Source organism: Ursus americanus, chromosome 7 (genome assembly GCF_024610735.1).
Source record: "Ursus americanus isolate L20-20 chromosome 7, mUrsAme1.1.p, whole genome shotgun sequence".
In the NCBI taxonomy this organism is placed as follows: Eukaryota; Metazoa; Chordata; class Mammalia; order Carnivora; family Ursidae; genus Ursus; species Ursus americanus.
In genome coordinates, this window is record NC_142133.1 from 66,532,839 (window position 1) to 66,552,960 (window position 20,122).

At 39.8% G+C, this 20,122-nt stretch overlaps 1 protein-coding gene across 21 annotated transcripts in view; it reads left to right on the forward strand.

Moving 5' to 3' along the window:
* Nucleotides 1–20,122, forward strand: part of DTNB (dystrobrevin beta) — a 248,467-nt gene that overhangs the window by 13,915 nt on the left and 214,430 nt on the right. Inside the window, exon 2 of one of the 21 annotated variants that reach the window (XR_015725317.1) lies at nucleotides 19,144–19,229. The exons of 19 other annotated variants lie outside the window; for them this stretch is intronic. The gene's annotated coding sequence lies outside the window, so the exon portion shown is untranslated. Of the gene's footprint in view, nucleotides 1–6,464; nucleotides 6,484–19,143; nucleotides 19,230–20,122 lie in introns of those variants that run through there. One more of the 21 variants, XR_015725319.1, reaches the window with a different exon arrangement.

The window sequence follows — 20,122 nt, forward strand, 5'->3', positions numbered from 1 at the left end:
TTTTGGTGTTAGGGATGGCTGATGGACTTCCTCTGTTCCTGAAATAGTCTTTCTTTTTCTCCTCCTCCTCCTCCTCCTCCTCCTCCTCCTCCTCCTTTTTCTTCTTCTTCTTCTTCTTTTTTCCTCCCCCCCCCCCGCCCCTTTTCATGTAAGGTAACCCAGGTTTCTAGGTCTGGGAATTAAAACAATAGCTAAGGTGATGGAGTGGGGATGTTTGGGGGCCACCCTGCCACATCTTTATTGCATATTGGCCAGCAGGAGCTTACTCCTTGAGACATTGCTTCAAATCATCCAGTTCTGGCCTTTCTCTTTTCTATCACTTGAGGAAGAAGAGTACTTTTGTCTACGGAACATTTTTTTCCTCTTTTATCCTGGTTCTTGGATCTTCCATCTGTAGTAAGAGAATGTATCTCTGCTCTTCTGTGAGGGCTGCAGTTCTGCCTGTTGTCTGCCGTGGTTGGATTTCTCAGCTCTCCAGCTCCCAGCTGCTGTTTCAGTGCCCAGGTTGCAGTGCCTGTTGGGTTACTTTGTCTGCCAAATTAAAACTTGACCTTTTATGAGTTCTGTGAGGATTTTTATCATACATAAGTGGAATTACCTTTGGAGAAGGTTACGTTGTTAAAGTTGTGTTGGCAATGTTTTTGAGTGTCCACTATACATGAAAGACAAATTTTCTACTTAGAAAATTAGGCTTAGAACCAATAGAATGCCAAGTTACCTTTTATTTTATGACTTCAGTAGAAATCTCTTAAGGGCCCTCATGTCCACATATAAAAAACAAGGGTAATATTAATCCAAATTTAGTCTTGTGCTGTAAGCCTTGAAGAACTAAGTTCATTTCTCTTTAGTTTCAGAATACAACCAGCAGGAGTCCCATCAGTTCTTGTTTTGGGGTGCCCTAATCCTGTAATTTTGGGTGCCTTATTCCAGATTCCCCCAGTGATATTGTATTTTATCTGTATATTTATATTTCTTTTAAAATCAACTTTATGGATGTGTAGTTGACATGTAATAAAATGCCCAGGGGCGCCTGGGTGGCACAGCAGTTAAGCGTCTGCCTTCAGCTCAGGGCGTGATCCCAGCGTCCTGGGATCGAGCCCCACCTCAGGCTCCTCCGCTGGGAGCCTGCTTCTTCCTCTCCCACTCCCCCTGCTTGTGTTCCCTCTCTCACTGGCTGTCTCTATCTCTGTCGAATAAATAAATAAAATCTTTAAAAAAAATAAAATAAAATGCCCAAATGTCTGTGCAGTTGGATGAGTTTTGAAAATGTATATACTTTGTAACCACTATCCCAATGAGGCTATAGAAATTTACATCATCCCAGAAAATTCCCTCTTGCTGGTTTATAGTCCACCCCCTCTCATTTTATTTACTTCTAGTTACACACGCGTCAGGGCGTTGGTGTCTAGCTGTGCAGGACGTGTATCGCCCCCCTTTAGGGCATGCCATTCCTAGCAGAATCCCTGCAAATGTGCCTCCCGGGGTTGTCTCACGCGGTCTGTGGGGCTGCGTCCTACAGCTCTGCGAATGGCTCATGAACACACACTTTCTTATAAAATACTCGAACAGTACAGACAGAATAAATGTCCCCTTGGCCCACTCCCTTTTCTACTGAAATTGCAGTTATCAGTTTGTGTTATCCTCCCAGACCTTTGCATTTTCATCTATATACAGGTAATATGGAAAAAAAGCAGAATTTCCCTCTGCCCCTAAGTTATGGACATGATACTGGTACATTGTTCTGTAACGTTTTTTTTTCCCCCTAACAAAATGTCTGAGATCTTTCCATGTTGGAGCATAGGTGTCTGCCTGATTTTTCTTGACTGCTTCGTGATCTCTAATGTGGTATGCGTATTGTACTCTAGTTTACTCTCCTCATTAAAGGCCATTTAAGCTCTTCGCTGTTTCAGACATTGCTGCAGTGAAGGGAAGAAGCAGAATTGTAAAGGGGGCACACATTTTAAATTTTAATTCAGGGAGATTTAACCAGGGAACTTGTGGGTCTGGTTCATTTTTTTTTTTTAAACTACTAGGTAATGTTCAATTATGTAGACTTAAATCACCTTTTTTCATTCCTCATTCACTGAGGGACAGACAGTTGTGTTACTTTGGATACTAATTCTTTGATGGATATATGTGTTGCAGATGCGTCCTGCTAGTCTGAGGCTTGCCTTTTCCCTTGGTTAGCAGTGTCTTTGAAGGCAAGTTTAAATTTTTAATGTTATATTTATGAAAAAATTTCCCTTAAATTAAAAAAAAGGTTGTGTTGTGCTGTTTTTTTTTTTTTTTTTTTTTTTTTTTTTTTAAGATATAATTATTTGAGAGAGAGAAAGCAAGCATGAGCTGGGGCAGAGGGAGAGGGACAAGGACAAGCAGACTGCCTGCTGAGCCAGGAGCCTAATGTGGGGCTCAACCCCAGGACCCCAAGATCATGACCTGAGCCGAAGTCAAACGCTTAACCAACTGAGCCACCCAGGCGCCTCTGTGTATGTCTGGTTTAAGTAAATTTTCTCTACCCCAGGGTATGAATTACATATTTCTATATTTTCTTCCAAAATTAGAAAAGGGGTGCCTGGCTGGCTCAATCAGAAGAGTGTGCGACTCTTGATCTGGGGTTGTGAGTTCGAGCAGCACGTTGGGTGTAGAGGTTACTTAAATAAATAAAACTTAAAAATTTTTAAATTAAATTAAAAACAGTTTTGCTTTCTGTGTGGATTCTATGTGGTATAATGAAGAGAGACATTTTTTTTGTTGTTCACAATTTGGATAACCAGTTTTTCAGCACCTTTTCTCATTTTTTAAATTGTAAATTACACATGACATACATGTACCATTTAGCCATTTGTAAGTGTACATTTGTGGCTTCAAGTACATTCACATTGTTGTGTAACCATCACCACTGTCCATCTCCAGAACTTTTTCATCTTCCCCACCTGAAACTCTGTACCCACTAAACACCGACTCCTTATTCTCACCTCCCTTCAGCCCCTGGCAACCCCCATTCTACTTTCTGTCTCTGTGAATGTGACTACTCCAGGTGCCTCATTTAAGTGGAATCATACAATATTTGTCCTTTCGTCTGGCGTATTTCACTTAGCATGCCTTTATTGTAGCATGTGTCAGGATTTCTTCCTTTTTAAGGCTAAATACTCTTCCATTGTATGTACATACACATTTGTTTATTCATTCATCTTTCAGTTGTTTCTACCTTTTGGCTGTTGTGGATAATGCTCTTATGAACATGGGTGTTCAAATATCTGCGCAAGTCCCTGTTTTCAGTTCTTTTGTGTATATACCCAGAAGTGGAACTGTCCATGATACTTAAAAAAATTATATACATGACTGAATATGACCAAAGTGGGTAGATAGTAGAAAGTATATACCCCTTCTTCTCCATGTGCAGTTTCTTCTGTTATTAACATCTCGTTTTAGTGTACTATCTTGGTTATAGCTGATGAATCAATGTTGATACATTATTATTAATTTAAGTTCATAGTATATATTAGGCTTCTCTTGTGTCTTTGTGTTTTGTGCATTTTGACAAAGGCAAAATGTCATGCATCATTAATGTCAGCTCAGGACATTTCATGTAATGTCATTGCACTATCGTCAGAATAATTTCATTGTCCTAAAAATCCCGTGTTCCATCTATCCATTCCTTCCTCCCCTCCTCCTGAGCTTGTGATAACTACTGATTATTTTACTGAGTCTATAGTTTTGCCTTTTCCAGAATGACATACAGTTGGAAACCATACAGTATTGTAGTCTTTCAGACTGTTCTCTTTCACTTAGCAATATACATTTAAGGTTCCTCTCTGTCTTTTCTTGGCTTGATAGCTCATTTCTTTCTTTCTTTTTTAAATTTAAATTCTAGTCAACATACAGTTCAAGATTGGTTTCAGGAGTAGAGTTCAGTGGTTCATCACTTACATACAGCACCCAGTGCTCATCACAAGTGCCCTCCTTAATACCCATCGCCCCTCTTTCCCATCCCCCACACACCTCCCTCCATCAACCCTCAGTTTGTTCTCTGTAGTTAAGAGTATCTCATGATTTGTTTCCCTCTCTCTCTTTTTTCCCCTCCCGTATGTTCCTCCATTTTGTTTCTTAAATTCCACATGTGTGAAATCATATGGTAATCATCTTTCTCCGACTGACTTATTTTGCTTAGCATAATACACTCTAGCTCCATCCATGTCGTTGCAAACGGCAAGATTTCATTCTTTTTGATGGCTGAATGGTATTCCAGTGTATATACCACATCTTCTTTATCCATTCATCAGTCGATGGACATTTGGGCTCTTTCCGTTTGGCTATTGTTGATGCTGCTGCTATAAACATCGGGGTAACTTATTTCTTTTTATTGTTAAATAATATTCCAGTACCGGTTTGTTTATCTACTCACCTGTTGAAGGACATCTTGGCTACTTCCAGTTTGGGGCAATTATGAGTAAAATGTCTAAATATTCATGTTCAGGTTTTTGTCTGGACACAGGTTTTCAACTCTTTTCAGTAAATATGTAGGAGCATTTTTGCTGAATTGCATGGTAAGAGTATGTTTCGCTTTATAAGAAACTGCCTAACTGCCTTCTGAAGTGGCTGTATAATTTTGCATTCCCAATAATTAAAGAAATTTATATCCTAGCACCCTAAGTGTACTTAAAAAATAAGTCTTTGTCAGACTGTTCTCTAAAATTAAACTTCATCTGGAATGAATTCATATTCTAATTGTTGCTTTTGTTGGCTATCTTTCTTAGCATTATATTTCTTTATGTCTTTTGAAGTTTTGTTTACAGACTCGTTCGAGTGTGAGTGCTTTTGATTTTGTTTTCCTAATTTCTGTGCCCACCCTTCTCTATGTGGTGATATTTCAGGCGTTCCCATTGACTTTTTGGACCATAGTCAAGAAATCAGGTATAATAAGGGTGGGTCGGGGGTCCTGCTATAATTAGGGCTAGTTTAGACTGATTCATAGAGTACATGAATGTCTTGGTTCAGTTCCTGGTCAGGAGGCTGTGTTTTTCTCTTCCCACTTTTCTAGAGCATTATATAAACCATGGCTCTAAGCAGAGACTGGCAGCAGTATTTTGTAGCTTCCTTTCAGCTCCAGCCTCATCCCTGGCTTTAAGCAATGAGTCTGGCTCAGATGTCTCCTGTTTCTCCACCTCCTTTATTTTGTGTCACAGGCGCCCTGCAGAAGGTATGCACCTGCTTCTGGACTCAGAGTCCAGCAAGCCTGTAGCTTCAGTCCTGCTCACATTTTTGTGTATCTGTTTTGTTTCTGATCCAAATGGAGTTGTTGTTTTTTTTAAAGATTTTATTTATTTATTTGACAGAGATAGAGACAGCCAGCGAGAGAGGGAACACAAGCAGGGGGAGTGGGAGAGGAAGAAGCAGGCTCATAGTGGGGGAGCTTGATGTGGGGCTCATCCCATAACGCCGGGATCACGCCCTGAGCCGAAGGCAGACGCTTAACCGCTGTGCCACCCAGGCGCCCCCCAAATGGAGTTTTATCTTGTTTTTAAGTCATTTAAAAATATTTATTTATTTTTAAGTCATCTCTATACCCAACGTGGGGCTCGAACTTATAACCCTGAGATCAAGAGTCATATGCTCTGCTGACTGAGCCAGCCAGGCACCCCCAGTCATTTAAAATATATTTAAAAAATATTTAATCTATTGCTGTGTGTTTAGAGTGGAGGGGATGCATCAAAGTGTTTACTTACTGGGCTACTTTGATTAGAAGACTTAATTGACCAGGCTTCTTTCTAATCTTCATACCACTTATTTTGTTGTTTGCGTTATTGCAATGCCTAGACCCTCTGCAGTACAAAAGTTGAATAGCAATGATGATAATGGGCATTTTCATCTTCTTCCTGAATGAGAATGCTTCCGGTGTTTCACTATTAGATATGATAGTTACTGAAGGTTTTTGGTAGATTTCTTTTGTCAATTTATGGACATTTTCATCTGTTCTTGGTTTGTATTTTTTTTTCAAGTTTTATTTATTTAAGTAATCTCTACACCCCACGTGGGGCTTGAACTCATGACCCCAAGATCAAGAGTTGTATGCTCCGACTGAGCCAACCAGGCATCCTGGTTTGTGTGTGTGTTTTTAAGGATTTTATTTATTTGAGAGAGAGAGTGAGCCAGAGAGAGCACATGAGCAGAGGGAGAGGGAGAAGCAGACTCCCTGCTGAGCAGGGATCCTGATGCGGGACTTGATCCCGGGACCCTGGGATCATGACCTGAGGCAAAGACAGCCCCTGGTTTGTGTTTTTTTTTTTTTTTTAAAGATTTTATTTATTTATTTGACAGAGAGAGAGACAGCCAGCGAAAGAGGGAACACAAGCAGGGGGGTGGGAGAGGAAGAAGCAGGCTCCCATGGGAAGAGCCCGACGCGGGGCTCGATCCCAGAACTCCAGGATCACGCCCTGAGCCGAAGGCAGACGCTTAACGACTGAGCCACCCAGGCGCCCCCTGGTTTGTGTTTTTATTGGGTGTTGATTTTTTTTCTGGCATTTGTTGAAATTATCATTGTTTTCTCTTTAATATGTTAAAAGTAGGAGAGAACTTTCTGAGTTGTAGATAACTGAGAGAAACATATATTGTATATGATTTACTTGATAATGCATTTTTTAACAACAAAAAAAAGAATCTTTAGAAAAACTCATTTTGATCTTGAATTTTTGTATATTAACAACATTATAAATAAACTAATACAGACAATGCTGTAATAATCAGGTCTGGGCTAAATATTCTTGTAACTAAGCTTCACGATAATGAAATAGTGCTCAGTTAAAACAATTTTTTGGGTAACTTCTGGGACTCTACAAGGATTTGTTAGCTCCTAACCATTCCAGCTTCTTCCTGGCTTCTTTTTTGTAGACTCTTTACTCCCTCCTTTTAACTTTTCTCTCTGCTCTGTCTCCTCTTGCCAGAGAGAGACTTCCTTCTGCAAGTAATAATGTTATTTATGGTGAGGCTATAATGTATCAAGTGCTTTTCCTAGGTAAGGACTATTCTTTAATCTTTATAAGTTTGGAAGCTAGGTGTGGTATCCCCAGTACATGGGTGAGGAAATTGAGCTCAGAGAAGTTAAAACTTATTTAGGGGGGTGCCTGGGTGGCTCAGTCGTTAAGCGTCTGCCTTCGGCCTAGCCTCATATTACTCAGTTCCTCTCTGAAGTGGTTTTACCAGTTAACATTTGCACCAGTGGTGTGTGGCTTCTGTTGCTTCCCTGCTTTGTCAACCCTTAGTGTTATCAGGCTTTCTAATTTTTGCAAATATGCTGGGTGAACAATATAATCTTATTTTGGTTTTTAATACAGATTGTTCTGATTACTAGTGAGATTGAGCATTGCTTGATGTTTTTATTGGCTGTTTAAATTTCCTCTTCTGTGATTTGCTTGTTTTCTTCATTTACCTTTTTTTTTCTGTTGCATTGTCTTTTTCATATTGGTTTAGAATTTTTATTACATTTTATAATAATATAGAAAGGTGATAAAATGGACCAAGAGTTAGGGGTTCTGGATTTCTATTTCCATTTCTTTATTGTGAAGTATAACTGTCATTTGGGACAAGACATTTATTTGGATGCTCAAAATTTGGGGTCTGGGTTAGGTCATTTTTAAGCCCTCCCATTTTGATTCTCCATTGCTTTGCTTTGGTGTTTGTAGCTCATAAGCATTACTACAAATGTGTTAACTGAAATTAAAGATACAAGAACACAGAGAAGAAATTGTTAACATCTTGGATTTCGATGTGAAGGCTGCACACTGCTATTTATTAATTATTTTAAGATTTTATTTTTAAGTAATCTCCACACCCAATGCGGGGCTTGAACTCACAACTTCTGAGATCAAGAGTCGCATGCTTTACCAACTTAGCCAGGCAGGCACCATTGCACACTGCTGTTTAATTGGTTTTATTTTCTTTTCATTAATTCCAAAGTCATTTGAAAAAGTCATTCTTAAAATCTTTCTAAAAAAAAGGTCTTTAGGGGGACGCCTGGGTGGCTCAGTCGGTTGTGGCTGCCTTTGGCTCAGGTCATGATCCCAGGGTCCTGGGAGCGAGTCCTGTTTTGGGCTCCTTGCTCAGTGGGGAGCCTGCTTCTCCCTCTACCTGCTGCTCCTCCTGGTTTGTGCTCTCTCTCTCTGACAAATAAATAAAATCTTAAAAAAAAAAAAAAGGTTTCTAGGGAAAAGCTTAACTATAGAAGTTACTATCAAGGATACGTTTTCTGAAATATGACTGAAAACTAGAGCTTTGCATGTCCTTTCAAGAATGTACGTTTTATTGTTCATATGCTTTTAGTATTTCCTTATTAGGCAAGTAGTTTAGCATCTTTGCTTAGAGCTAAAATTTCCTCTTATTAACTAAACAACCCATAGCAGGTTTTAGGAAAAACTAGGAGGAAGGAAAACCTGTTTCTTCTTTCAGTGGCTCACTTTCTGTTATATCCTTTCTCCGAATCTTTGGGCACATTGCATTTCTGTCTCTTTACTTCCTTTCACTGTTGTTAGGACCTTTTCTCTATGCCAAATTTAAAGTGTTGCAAGTGATTGATAACAAAGTATTTATTCTTCTTCCAAGTCTATATCTTTATACCATTATTTTTTTAAAAGTCTATTTTATTTCTTTAGTACCCTCTACACCCAACATGGGGCTCAAACTCATGACTCCAAAATCAAGAGTTGCATGTTATTCCAACTGAGCCAGCCAGCCACCCTAATATTTCTATACCTTTAGTTTTTTTTAAATTTGTATACCTTTAAATAAATCAGAAGAATTGTAAATTAAGGAGGAGTCTTGCCTGTAGAATTCTAGTCTATGCATCATTCAAGAGGGTAGTTATGTAATAACATCAATAATAATGATAATAATAGTAGCTAATATATATTAGGCTCTTATTTTGTGCTAGGCATTGTGCTAAATGCTTTACATAATTTATTAATGGTTACCACAGCCCTATGAGGTTATAATATTAGGTATTCAGAGCTCTTTGTAGTAGTGGAGTGAAGTTTTGAATTTTTTTATTGGAACCTAGAGAACTTTCTCAGATTTATAAAGAAGAAAATCTTAGGGTTTCACAAACATTTACTTTCCTTGGCTTTTTTTTTTTTTTTAATCTAAAAGAGAAGAGAAAAGAAGAAGTGTTAGAGGAAGGATAGTTGAGAATTTTCCTGAAATAAGCAAGAAAGTTAGTTCTCTTTCAGGGAAGTTTGACTAGTTACACTAAGTACTAATTAGTGACAACCTCTGTTATCTCTGGCTTCCTAAATAAATGGACATCCAGAGAAAAACTGGCAGGAGTTTTGCTGGGAGACAGCGAATTTGCTCAAGAAGTTTTGTTACATGGATCCTTTGAAGTAACTGAGAGCTGGAAGGGTTAAGACATTAACAAAAAGATTCAAGGGAAATGAAGGATATTTAACACTTAGGTGTATTACAGAGACATTCTGGAAATATTTCTAGAGCCTACTCTCTTACTGATAGTCTTTTGCTCAAGACTTTTCTGCTTGCAGACTTAGGCCAGCTCTGGAGCATATTGTTTCCTAGATCGGATTAACAAGGGTCCAGACGTTTTGTTGCAGTAGTCTCCAGACTTCATTTAACTATAACATGAAGTCTCTAGCACCACGGTTTGTGGACCTGCGCTTTCCTCGCTCCTGGACTCCTCATGTTTGCCCTGGAGGGGGCGATGTGGCACAGCAGAAAGAGAGTAGGCTTTAGAATCAAAGGGGTTGGTTGGCGAACTCCACAAATGACTAACTTTGTAACCTTAGGCCAAGTTAACTAACCACGTAGGCTCTAAATTTCCCCATCTAATTCTGCCACCCATATTACTCATTTGTTCCTCAAACCTAGCACAGTCTCATTTTCTCATTCTAGGTTTTTAAAATTTTTTAAATTAAATTTATTTTTATTTATTTATTTATTTTTTTTTTAAAGAGCAGTGGTTTCTAGAATGGGAGATGCAGGCAAAATGATCCTCCAGGTAGGGTATAACAAAATGTGGGCAATTAACTTTTACTAATATTTCATCCACAGGTTGACACTTTACTCCACCTGTACGTCTGGTGATATGTATCAGGTTTGGTAGGCTAAATAACCTGAGAGGGGGATACTGGGGACACCACAGCCTGGAGGGACCCATCATGTGAGCCTCCTTATTTGTTGGCTCACATTCTGTTCGGACATATTAAAGTTCATCTCTGCCTGGCTTAGTGATCTTTCAGATTATATTATCTGATTTCAATTAAATGAACCTTGCTAAATGACAAAGGGCTTAATGGATTCCTACAAAGAAATTGCAGGTTGAGGTTTCAGATTCAGCTGAAGACTGAAGTAATAACAACAAAAAAAAACACAGAGCTGATACTTTTATTTATATTATAAGCTTGTCAGTCTAACGCAAAGTGTAAAACAATAGTGGTCTAAGTGGATTGAAGAGGAATCTGTAAAAAATTGTTAAATATTATTTGATATATGGGCTTATATGCACTGTTGAGTATATTGTATCTTAAGATATTCACTAATGATAGTATGAGGCTACTGTTATCAGTTGAGATATTTTAAAACTAAGCATTTGATATATGAAGACAAACATTGAAAATTTTCAGTGATGATTATAGTCATGAGCTAATTAATCTAGTACATTAAAAATTATTAAGTTAGTGATGCATTTTTAGAAGATTCTTTGGAGATTTCTTACTTTAGGAGCAAAAGACAAAAAGCCATAAACCTTTGCTCGTCCTGTTTGGTAAAAGAGGCTGAAATACCATATAGACAAATCAGTAACTTTAGCTTGGTGACTAAAATGCGTTATTTGTTGGGATACTCATAGAAGACATTGCTAAAGATCGAAGTAATAAACATTATATCAGATTCGGAGTTTGCAAGAGTTTGTGTACATTTGGATAAAAGTACAGAGCTTATGGTATTTGGTATACTCCATTTCAATAATAAAACATACGGAGTCCTGCCTCCACACCCCCCACCCACTAAAGAAAGGATTTATCTGAGAATATACTCCAAGTAAATGACTTAACATTTTATTATGAGATAGGACCTATAAAGTATAAAGAATAATACAGGGTGCCCAGAACCCAGTCTAATAAACATGTAGCTAAATAGAGTTGGTGTCCCTTCACAGTCACATCATTCTGCTTCCCTCTCCAGAGGTATTCACTCTTCTGACTTTGGTGATGATGCATCATGTGCACTTGGAAAAATTTGTATTTTGCCATTATTGGGTGGGACGTTTGATAAGTATCAGATCTAGTTGGCTGATGGTGGTGTTCCGTCCTTCATATTCATCTTGACTTTCTACTTGTATTAATCATAGAGGAGAATTGCAGTCTTCAAGTGGAAGTGTGGATTTTTCCATTGCTCCGTTCTGTTCTATCAATTTTTGCTTAGTGTATTTTGAAGCACTGTAGTTAGATATGTAGACATTTAGGATTCTTATGTCTTCTCAGGGAATTCTATGTGTTATAGGCCCAGCAATACAATGTCATAGATATTGTTTTATGCAATTGCTTTTTATTTTAAAGATTTTATTTTATTATTTTATTGTTTTCTTTTTCTTTTTTTTTTTTTTTTAAGATTTTATTTATTCATTCGACAGAGCCAGAGGCAGCCAGCGAGAGAGGGAACACAAGCAGGGGGAGCAGGAGAGGAAGAAGCAGGCCCACAGCGGAGGAGCCCGATGTGGGGCTCGATCCCACAATGCTGAGATCACGCCCTGAGCCGAAGGCAGATGCTCAACCGCTGTGCCACCCAGGCGCCCCTATTTTATTGTTTTCTTAAAGATTTATTTGTTTGAGAGAGAGTGCTGTGCAAGCCAGGCGGGGGAGGAGGTGGCGGGGGGGGGGGTTGAAGAGGGCTGAGCAGACTCCACGCTGAGGGTGGAGCCAGATGGGGGGGCCCTCTGTCCCACGACCCTGAGATCATGACCTGAGCTGAAATCAAGAGTTGGACGCTCATCGACTGAGCTACCCAGGCGCCCCTAAAGATTTTATTTTTAAGTAATCTCTATAACCAATGTGGGGCTTGAACTCACAGCCCCAGGATCAGGAGTCACGTGCTTCACCGACTGAGGGAGCCTCCCGGGCGCCTGTATGAAATTGCTTTTTATTTTTTTATTTATTTTTATTTTTTTATTTTTTAAAGATTTTATTTATTTATTTAACAGAGATAGAGACAGCCAGCGAGAGAGGGAACACAAGCAGGGGGAGTGGGAGAGGAAGAAGCAGGCTCATAGTGGAGGAGCCTGATGTGGGGCTCGATCCCACAACGCCGGGATCACGCCCTGAGCCGAAGGCAGATGCTTAACTGCTGTGCCACCCAGGCGCCCCTGAAATTGCTTTTTAAATCAGTTACATGAATAAAGGAAAAGAAATATGTAATTGTTCTGTCTTTTGAAAAAAACCACTTTTTAAAGAACAGTTCTAGATTTACTGACAAATTAAATAGGGAGTACCCATATGTACCTTATAGCTGGTCCTTCTTTTATTAACACCTTACATTAGTGTTGTTCATTTGTTACAATTAATGAACCAGTGATGATGTGTGATTATTAACTAAAATCTCTGTTTTATTCAGATTTCCATAGCGTTTCCTCATGGTGTTTTTCTGTTCCAGAATCCCATCCAGGACACCATGTTATAATTAGTTGCCACATCTCCTTAGACTTCACTTGGCATTGTCAGTTTCTTAGGCTTTTCTCATCAAGGTTTTGATAACACGTGACAGATGTGAGGAGTGCTGGTTAGGTATTTTGTATATTTTCTCTCAATTTGCCTAATGTTTTTCTCATGATTAGACTGGGTTTATGGTTTTGGGGCGGAAGACCCCCGAAGTAAAATGCCATTTTCATCACATCATGTCAGGGGTACATCCTGTCTACATAATTAGTCACTGTTGACCTCGATCACCTGGCTGAGGTCATGTTTGTCAGATTTCCCCACTGCCAGGGTATGTGTCCCTCTCCCTTTCCTCTTTGGAAGGAAGTCACGGTGTGCAGCTCACACTTAAGGAGTGGGGAGTTATGCTCTACCTTCTTTAGCGCAGAGTATCTACTAAATAATCTGGAATTCTACTGCCTAGGATATTTGTCGATTCTGTATTTGTTAATTTATTCACTCATTTGTATCAGTATCAACTTAAGAATATTTAATACTATTTAACGTTGTTGCTGAAATTGTTCCAACTTTGGCCATTAAGAGTTTTCAGTTGGCTTCTGTGTTCCTTTGATACATTCCTGTCATATGGTTTTCTCCCCCTCCCAGAATTTACTTATTTTCTAGAAGCTCCAGGGCTCATGTTGTGTATTTCCTGCCTCAGCCATTTCTCCAAGGAGCCCTCGTTCCTTTTATCAGAGAAAGGTGTTATACCAACCAAAATTTGGGCACTAGGTATGCTCATTGCTATTGGGATAGTGTTGTTTCTAGGCCCTCTAGAACAAGGGTGTATATATGTATATACTAACCCACATGTATGTACACGTATCTACAAATGCTTCCACGTGTAACTATCTGTATCATATTAAGCCAACATGAACTTGTACTGATGTTTCCAATTGTAACCCATTACCATGTGGAACTTTCTAGCTTCTCATCTTGCTTATCTGTAACCTCACCACTCCACCATCTGGCATCCATTAACTTAAGTGTTCAGTTGCGGTGCACCTGCATACTAGTATCAGAATTGTCAACTTAGAACCTGTGGGAAACTAGAGTACAGGACTTACGTGTATTTTGATTTGCCTTTAGTGTTACAGACTCCATTTATTTCCAGAGTTACTTAGGTGACTACTTTCCCCCTCATCCTCTTCAGGGAGGTTGTGTTATACGTTTGTAATACAGTTAGATTATTTGTCACATTTTGCATTTCATCCTGAGATCCTCTGACGTTATAAGGATTTTTTAAAAATTTACATGCATTAAGGTTCACTGTGTGAAATTTCTGTTAGTTTTGACCAATATATACTGTCACGGATCCACCATTCCACTCTCATATGGAAGTTTCACCATCCTAAAAACTCCCCTGTGTTTCACCTATTCATTATTCTTTCCATTTGCATAGTGTTGTTTTTCTAGAAGGTCATGAAATTGGAATGACATGGTGTGTAGTCATTTCAGACTCACTTTTTTCACTTAACAATATGTGTTCAGGCTTCCTCTGTGTCTTTGCCTGGCTTGATAGCTCATTCATTATTGCTGAACCGATTGGGAAAGTACCACAGCTTGTTTATCTGTTCGCCCATTACAGGGCATCTTGGTTGCTTTCATTATTTGGCAATTGTGAATAAAGCTGGGTGTGATCATTTGGGTGCAGGTTTTGTGTGAATATAAATTTTCAACTCAGCTGGGTAAATACCTAGTGGTGCTATTGCTGGGTCAGGTGGTAAGAAGACTGTGATTAGCTTTGTAGAGACGGCCAACCCATCTGCCATCGTGGCTGTTTGTGCGGTATCACTCGCCACGGATGAGAGTTCCTATTGCCCCACGTGCTTGTCAGCATTTGGTATTGTCATTTTAAAAAAATTTTAGCCATTGTGGGCGCCTGGGTAGCGCAGTCGTTAAGCGTCTGCCTTCGGCTCAGGGCGTGATCCTGGTGTACCGGGATCGAGTCCCACATCGGGTTCCTCGGCTGGGAGCCTGCTTCTTCCTCTCCCTCTCCCCCTGCTTGTGTTCCCTCTCTCGCTGGCTGTCTCTCTGTCACATAAATAAATAAAATCTTTAAAAAAAAAAATTTTAGCCATTGTAACAGGTGTATAGTAGTATCTCATCGTGTTTTAATTTGTAATTTTCTAATGATGATATTGAGCATTTTTTCATGTACTTATTTGTCATTTGTATGTTTTCTTTGGTGAGGTATCCAGATCTTTCGATCATTTTTTAATTGGGCTATTTTCTTTTTAAAGATTTATTTATTTATTTATTTGAGAGAGAGAGTGAGGGGGTGGGAGCAGAGGCAGAGGAAGACATGGTCTTAGGCAGACTCTGCCCTGAACACGGAGCCTGACGAAAGGCTCAATCTCACGATCCTGAGATCAGGACCTGAGCTGAAATCGAGAGTCAGATGTTAAACAGGCTGCGCCACTCCAGGCACCTCCTCTACCCTTAAAAAAAAAAAAAAAAGATTTATTTATTTATTTTGGTGGGCGTAAGGGCAGAGAGAGAGGGAGAGGGAGGGGGCTCTTTCCTTATTGTTGAGCTTTTTTTTTTTTTTTTTTTTTTAAGATTTTACTTATTTATTGGACAGAGACACACCAAGAGAGGGAACACCAACAGGGGGAGTAGGAGAGGGAGAAGCAGGCTTCCCGCCAAGCAGAGAGCCTGATGCAGGGCTCGATCCCAGGACCCTGACCTGAGCCGAAGGCAGACGCTCAACGACTGAGCTACTCAGGCGCCCCTTTATTGTTGAGTTTTAAGCGTTCTTTTCATACTTTGAATACAAGTCCTCTATCAGCTGTGTTTTAAAAACATTTCTTTCACATTAGGGCTTGTCTTTTCATTATCTTAGCATTTTTTCCCCCTTTATCCATTTTTTTTTTAAATCTTAGTTTCTTTTGCACTATGGTTAATTCTGATAAGATGGAGCTTATCCGTTTTTTCTTTCATGAATTGTGCTTTTGGGGTGCTGTATCTAAAAACTCATTCCGTTTGACTTTGGGCGTAAGACATTAAACAGCCTCTTTTAGGGGCTTACGGTTTGAACTCTTTTTTGATTGAAGAAACTTTGCATACATTCTCATAGCTAGAATGTTGGTCCTTTTTTTCTTTTTTTTACATTTTGTAGACTAAGGCTGTGCTCTTTTTTTTTTTAAGTATTAGTTTTACTTTGAAGATGTTTATTGTTGCATTGTTCAAAGTAGATAATTGGAAATAATTGCCAACAATCAAGGCTTGGATAAGGAATTGTGATAAAATTCCGTTCTGCCATTCAAAATTATGTTTTCGAAGAGTGCTCAATGGCATGGAAATGTGTTCAGATATATTGTTAAATTCCTCCCCCAGCTTTATTGAGGTGTAATTGACAAGTAAAATTGTATATATTTAAAGTGTACAGCGTGGTGATTCGATATATGTATACCTTATGAGATGATTATCACAATTGAATTAATTAACACATCTATCACTTCACGGTTACCTTTTTTTGTGGTGGTTTAAGGTCTCTCATCAAATTTCAAGTATACAATACAGTACAGTGTTATCGATTATACTTACCATGGCGTACATTTGATCCCCAGAACTCATTCATCCAGTAACTGAAAGTTGTATCCTTTGATCACTATCTTCTCATTTTCCCCAACCCTCAGCCCCTGGAAACCACCATTCTACTCTGCTTCTATAATAAACTTGACTTTTTTTGTATTACTAGATTCCACATATGAATGAGTTCATGGTATTTATTTTTCTTTCTCTGACTTAGTTCACTTCGTGCCCTGATTTTTTTTAATTGGGTGGAACGAAGCTCCTGAGTAGGGTAATCAGGACCCCTGAAGATGGAATGTGTTGGCCTAAGTACAACTAGTGGATTTCTCTGTATGTCCACAGGATGAACTACGGGAAGATGTGGGTGCAGAGTCTGAGATCACAGTGTCATAGAATTGTATTTGTGGGGGCGCCTGGGTGGCTCAGCTCAGGTCATGATCCCAGGGTCCTGGGATGGCGTCCTGCATTGGGCTCCCTGCTCAGCGGGGAGCCTGCTTCTCCCTCTGCCTGCCGCTCCCCCTGCTTGTGCACACACACTCTCTCTCTCTGTGTCAAATAAATAAATAAAATCTTAAAAAAAAAAAAAGAATTGTATTTGTGCATTCACGTGGACAAAGATTTTGGCAGTCGAAATGGGAAAAAAGGGTGGATATGAGTGATCATGAGGAAGGAAATGGCAGGGTTTGAAATCAGAGTTCGTATGTGAGGGGAATGATACAGAAGTGTTGGTTACCTCTTGATCATGAGGCCAAGAAAAGGCAAACTGCCAGGAGCGTGAATGGAAGGAAGTAAAGAAATGTACTTGCGTTCATGTAAGTGTTGATTTTCAAGGTTGTATCAGAAGGACAAGGACATACAATCAGGTATGGCAGTAGGATTAGATACTTGTTGAGTGTGGAACTGTTAAAAAAAAGCATAACTACAGAGCTTTAGTTATTAGTATCCATAGAGCACTGGATGGACTCACCCATAGTAAGGTCTAGGGAAGTCATTTACAGGAGTCTTAGTTTATATGTAACCTGTAAATTTGGATTTTATGCAATCTGAATTGTAGACTTGGTTGAAGTGAAAGACTTACTGATTTAAGTTCCCCCAGAAGCTGACTCAGACAGGGATTTGAGTGCAAGTATTTTGCTTTAAAGATTATCCCAGGAAATACTAGTAGGGGACCATGAAGTGAGATAGGGAAGGGAAGTTTAGCAAATAAAGGAATTGTTTCAAGCAAGCTACCACTGTGAGTAACTGGAGCTCGTTCCGGCGGGGGAACTCTACGAGCCGGTGTAAAGCATGTCCTCAGAGTTCAGCCTCTTGAGGGGACAAGGTAGGTGGAGTGTCTACCAGCCATTGGTTAGGACTGTTTCCAGAGGGTGGAAATCTGTAGTATTTCAGGCTTGGCATGCAGGCAACAAAATGGACTTCAGAAGTCAGAGAAAGCCATCAGTTTTTTTTTTTTTCTTTTTTTAAAAGATTTTATTTTATTTTATTATTTTTTAAGTTGGTTCCATGCCCAGTGGGGAGTCCAGTGTGGGGTCTGAATTCATGACCCTGAGATCGAGACTGGAGCTGTGATCAAGAGTCCGACACTCAATCGACTGAGCCACCCAGGTGCCCCTTAAAGATTTTATTTTTAAGTAATCTCTACATCCAATGTGGGGCTCAAACCCACAGCCCTGAGTTCAAGAGTCACATGCTCTACTGACTGAGCCAGCCAGGTTGCTCCCTGTTTTGTTTTTAAAGCAGATGCTGTTAGTCCAGTAGAGACAGAATTGGCAAAGATTAGGAGATATGGGCAGGGAGCCTGCTTTTGCCTCTTTTCTTTATACTCTGCCACGCAGTTCTAGCATCTCCAGTTTCATCAGTCCCTGATGAAACCCCTGAGGGTTAAATGAGCCAATCTAGCTGCACATTAGGACTGGCTCTAGGTGTCCTTTCTGGAACATTAAATCCTGGGTCATGGGGGAGTGCACCCGTATCAACAGTTCTCACCAACCTTACACTCGGTCCTCAAGTTCATTCCCAGGTATGTTCTTCCAGGTGCCACCAGTGCATTTCATCAGGTCCAATAGCTGTTATGGTGAATCACCCCTTTCCATCCAAAGTAAGGACAGTACCTCCCTATTTCCATGATGCCAAGACTTGATCCTAGTTATTAGCCTGGAATCAAAGAGGTAGGAACAGATCCTGAGAAGGGTCAGCATGTTTTGAGGCATGCATCTCGGATGAGGCCTTTTCGTGGTCTTTAGGCAGAGGAGAGTGCCATCTCGAAACAAGAGCAAGGGAGCCAGTTCTTCTGGCCCAGACGGTTCAGGAGACTCTTGGCTGGACTGTGAATTCAGTCTTTTAAATAATTTACCTACTTTCATAATCAGAATTCGGGCCTGATTTTTAGCACAATCTGCCTTCTAGTTGTAGGGACTCAGAGTTCCTTAAAATGCTGCTCTGAGGTCTTCTGGCTGTCCTACCATGCTTCGAGTTGATACTTAGATGATTTAGGCTTTGACATTTTCTTTGTTCTGTGTATCAGTGCTACGTAACAAAAACTCAACCAATTTAATTGTCTTTAAAATTCTTGATGCCCTTATATCTCTCAAATGCGAAAGCTATCACGTAACCCAGTCATGTTCACCTGTATCCCGTCCTAGCTCCACCTAGGAGCTACTTGTTAGTAATGCTGAGGCAGCAGCCCACCAGGGGTTCTCACCAAGCCACTTATTACCAGCACTGGGAACCTTGTCATTTGGTTGGTGAGTGATCCCCTTACAGAATCCGTCTGGAAGCCCTGTTATACCAGGATCAAATCTGTCTTATTTTGGGTTACCCTAGACGCAAATGCTGATGTAAAGACAAGTACAAGTCTGTTTTTGTTTTGTTTTCTGGGTTTTTTTTTTTGTTTTTTTTTGTTTTTGTTTTTTTTTAGGTTATCCTAGGAGATACCAGTAGAGTGGAGAAGTGAGACAGAGAAAAGAACATAGCCGGTAAAGGCTTTCTTATCAGGCACTGTGGGTAAGCAGACTTAATTCCAATGAGGAACTCTGGAAGCCAGTGGAAAACATCACCTTTTGTTGGGTAAAGGAGCTGCAGTATTTATATATTAACTGCCATCAGTGGGAGGGTTCCTCCAGGAATGTAAAGCCCCTGGTGCTTCGGACTGCCCTGCAAATGTCACGGCTGCCTTCAGTGGCAGAAAAAGCCCTCAGACAAGGAAATGCAGACGCTGGCAACTAGAAGCTGAACTGGGTGATGGCATAAAGGCAGGATATCAAGAGGGTCTTCTATACTCTTAAGTCAACAAATAATGTCAGTGTTGTGGCTACTGTTGAGTACAAGCTTTTCTTACACCTTAGTTTGGTTTTGAGAGTTTTTTTTAAATATATATACATATTTTAATTAAAATCTTGTATTTAACATGTGATTTGCAAATATTTTTCGTCCCGTGTGTAACTTGTCTTTTCATTTCTTACCAGTTTCTTATATAGAAAAATTGTTTAATTTTGGTAATGTTCAATTTGTCTTTTTTTTTTTTTAATGGCTTGTGCTTTTACTGTGACGTACCAGACCATGAAGGCTTTCTCCCATGTTTTCTTCTAAAAGTTTTATACTTTTTATACTTTACATTTACATTTATCTTCCATCTCAAATTATTTTTTGTTTATGGTGTGAGGTATAGGGCAAGGTTCATCTTTTTGTCATATAGATAACCAGTTTTTCCAACACCAAGTCTGTCCTTCTTCACTGAATTTCTTTTGCACTTAAAAAAAAATGAAATGGGGGCGCCTGGGTGGCACAGCAGTTAGGCGTCTGCCTTCGGCTCAGGGCGTGATCCCGGCGTTACGGGATCGAGCCCCACATCAGGCTCCTCCGCCATGAGCCTGCTTCTTCCTCTCCCACTCCCCCTG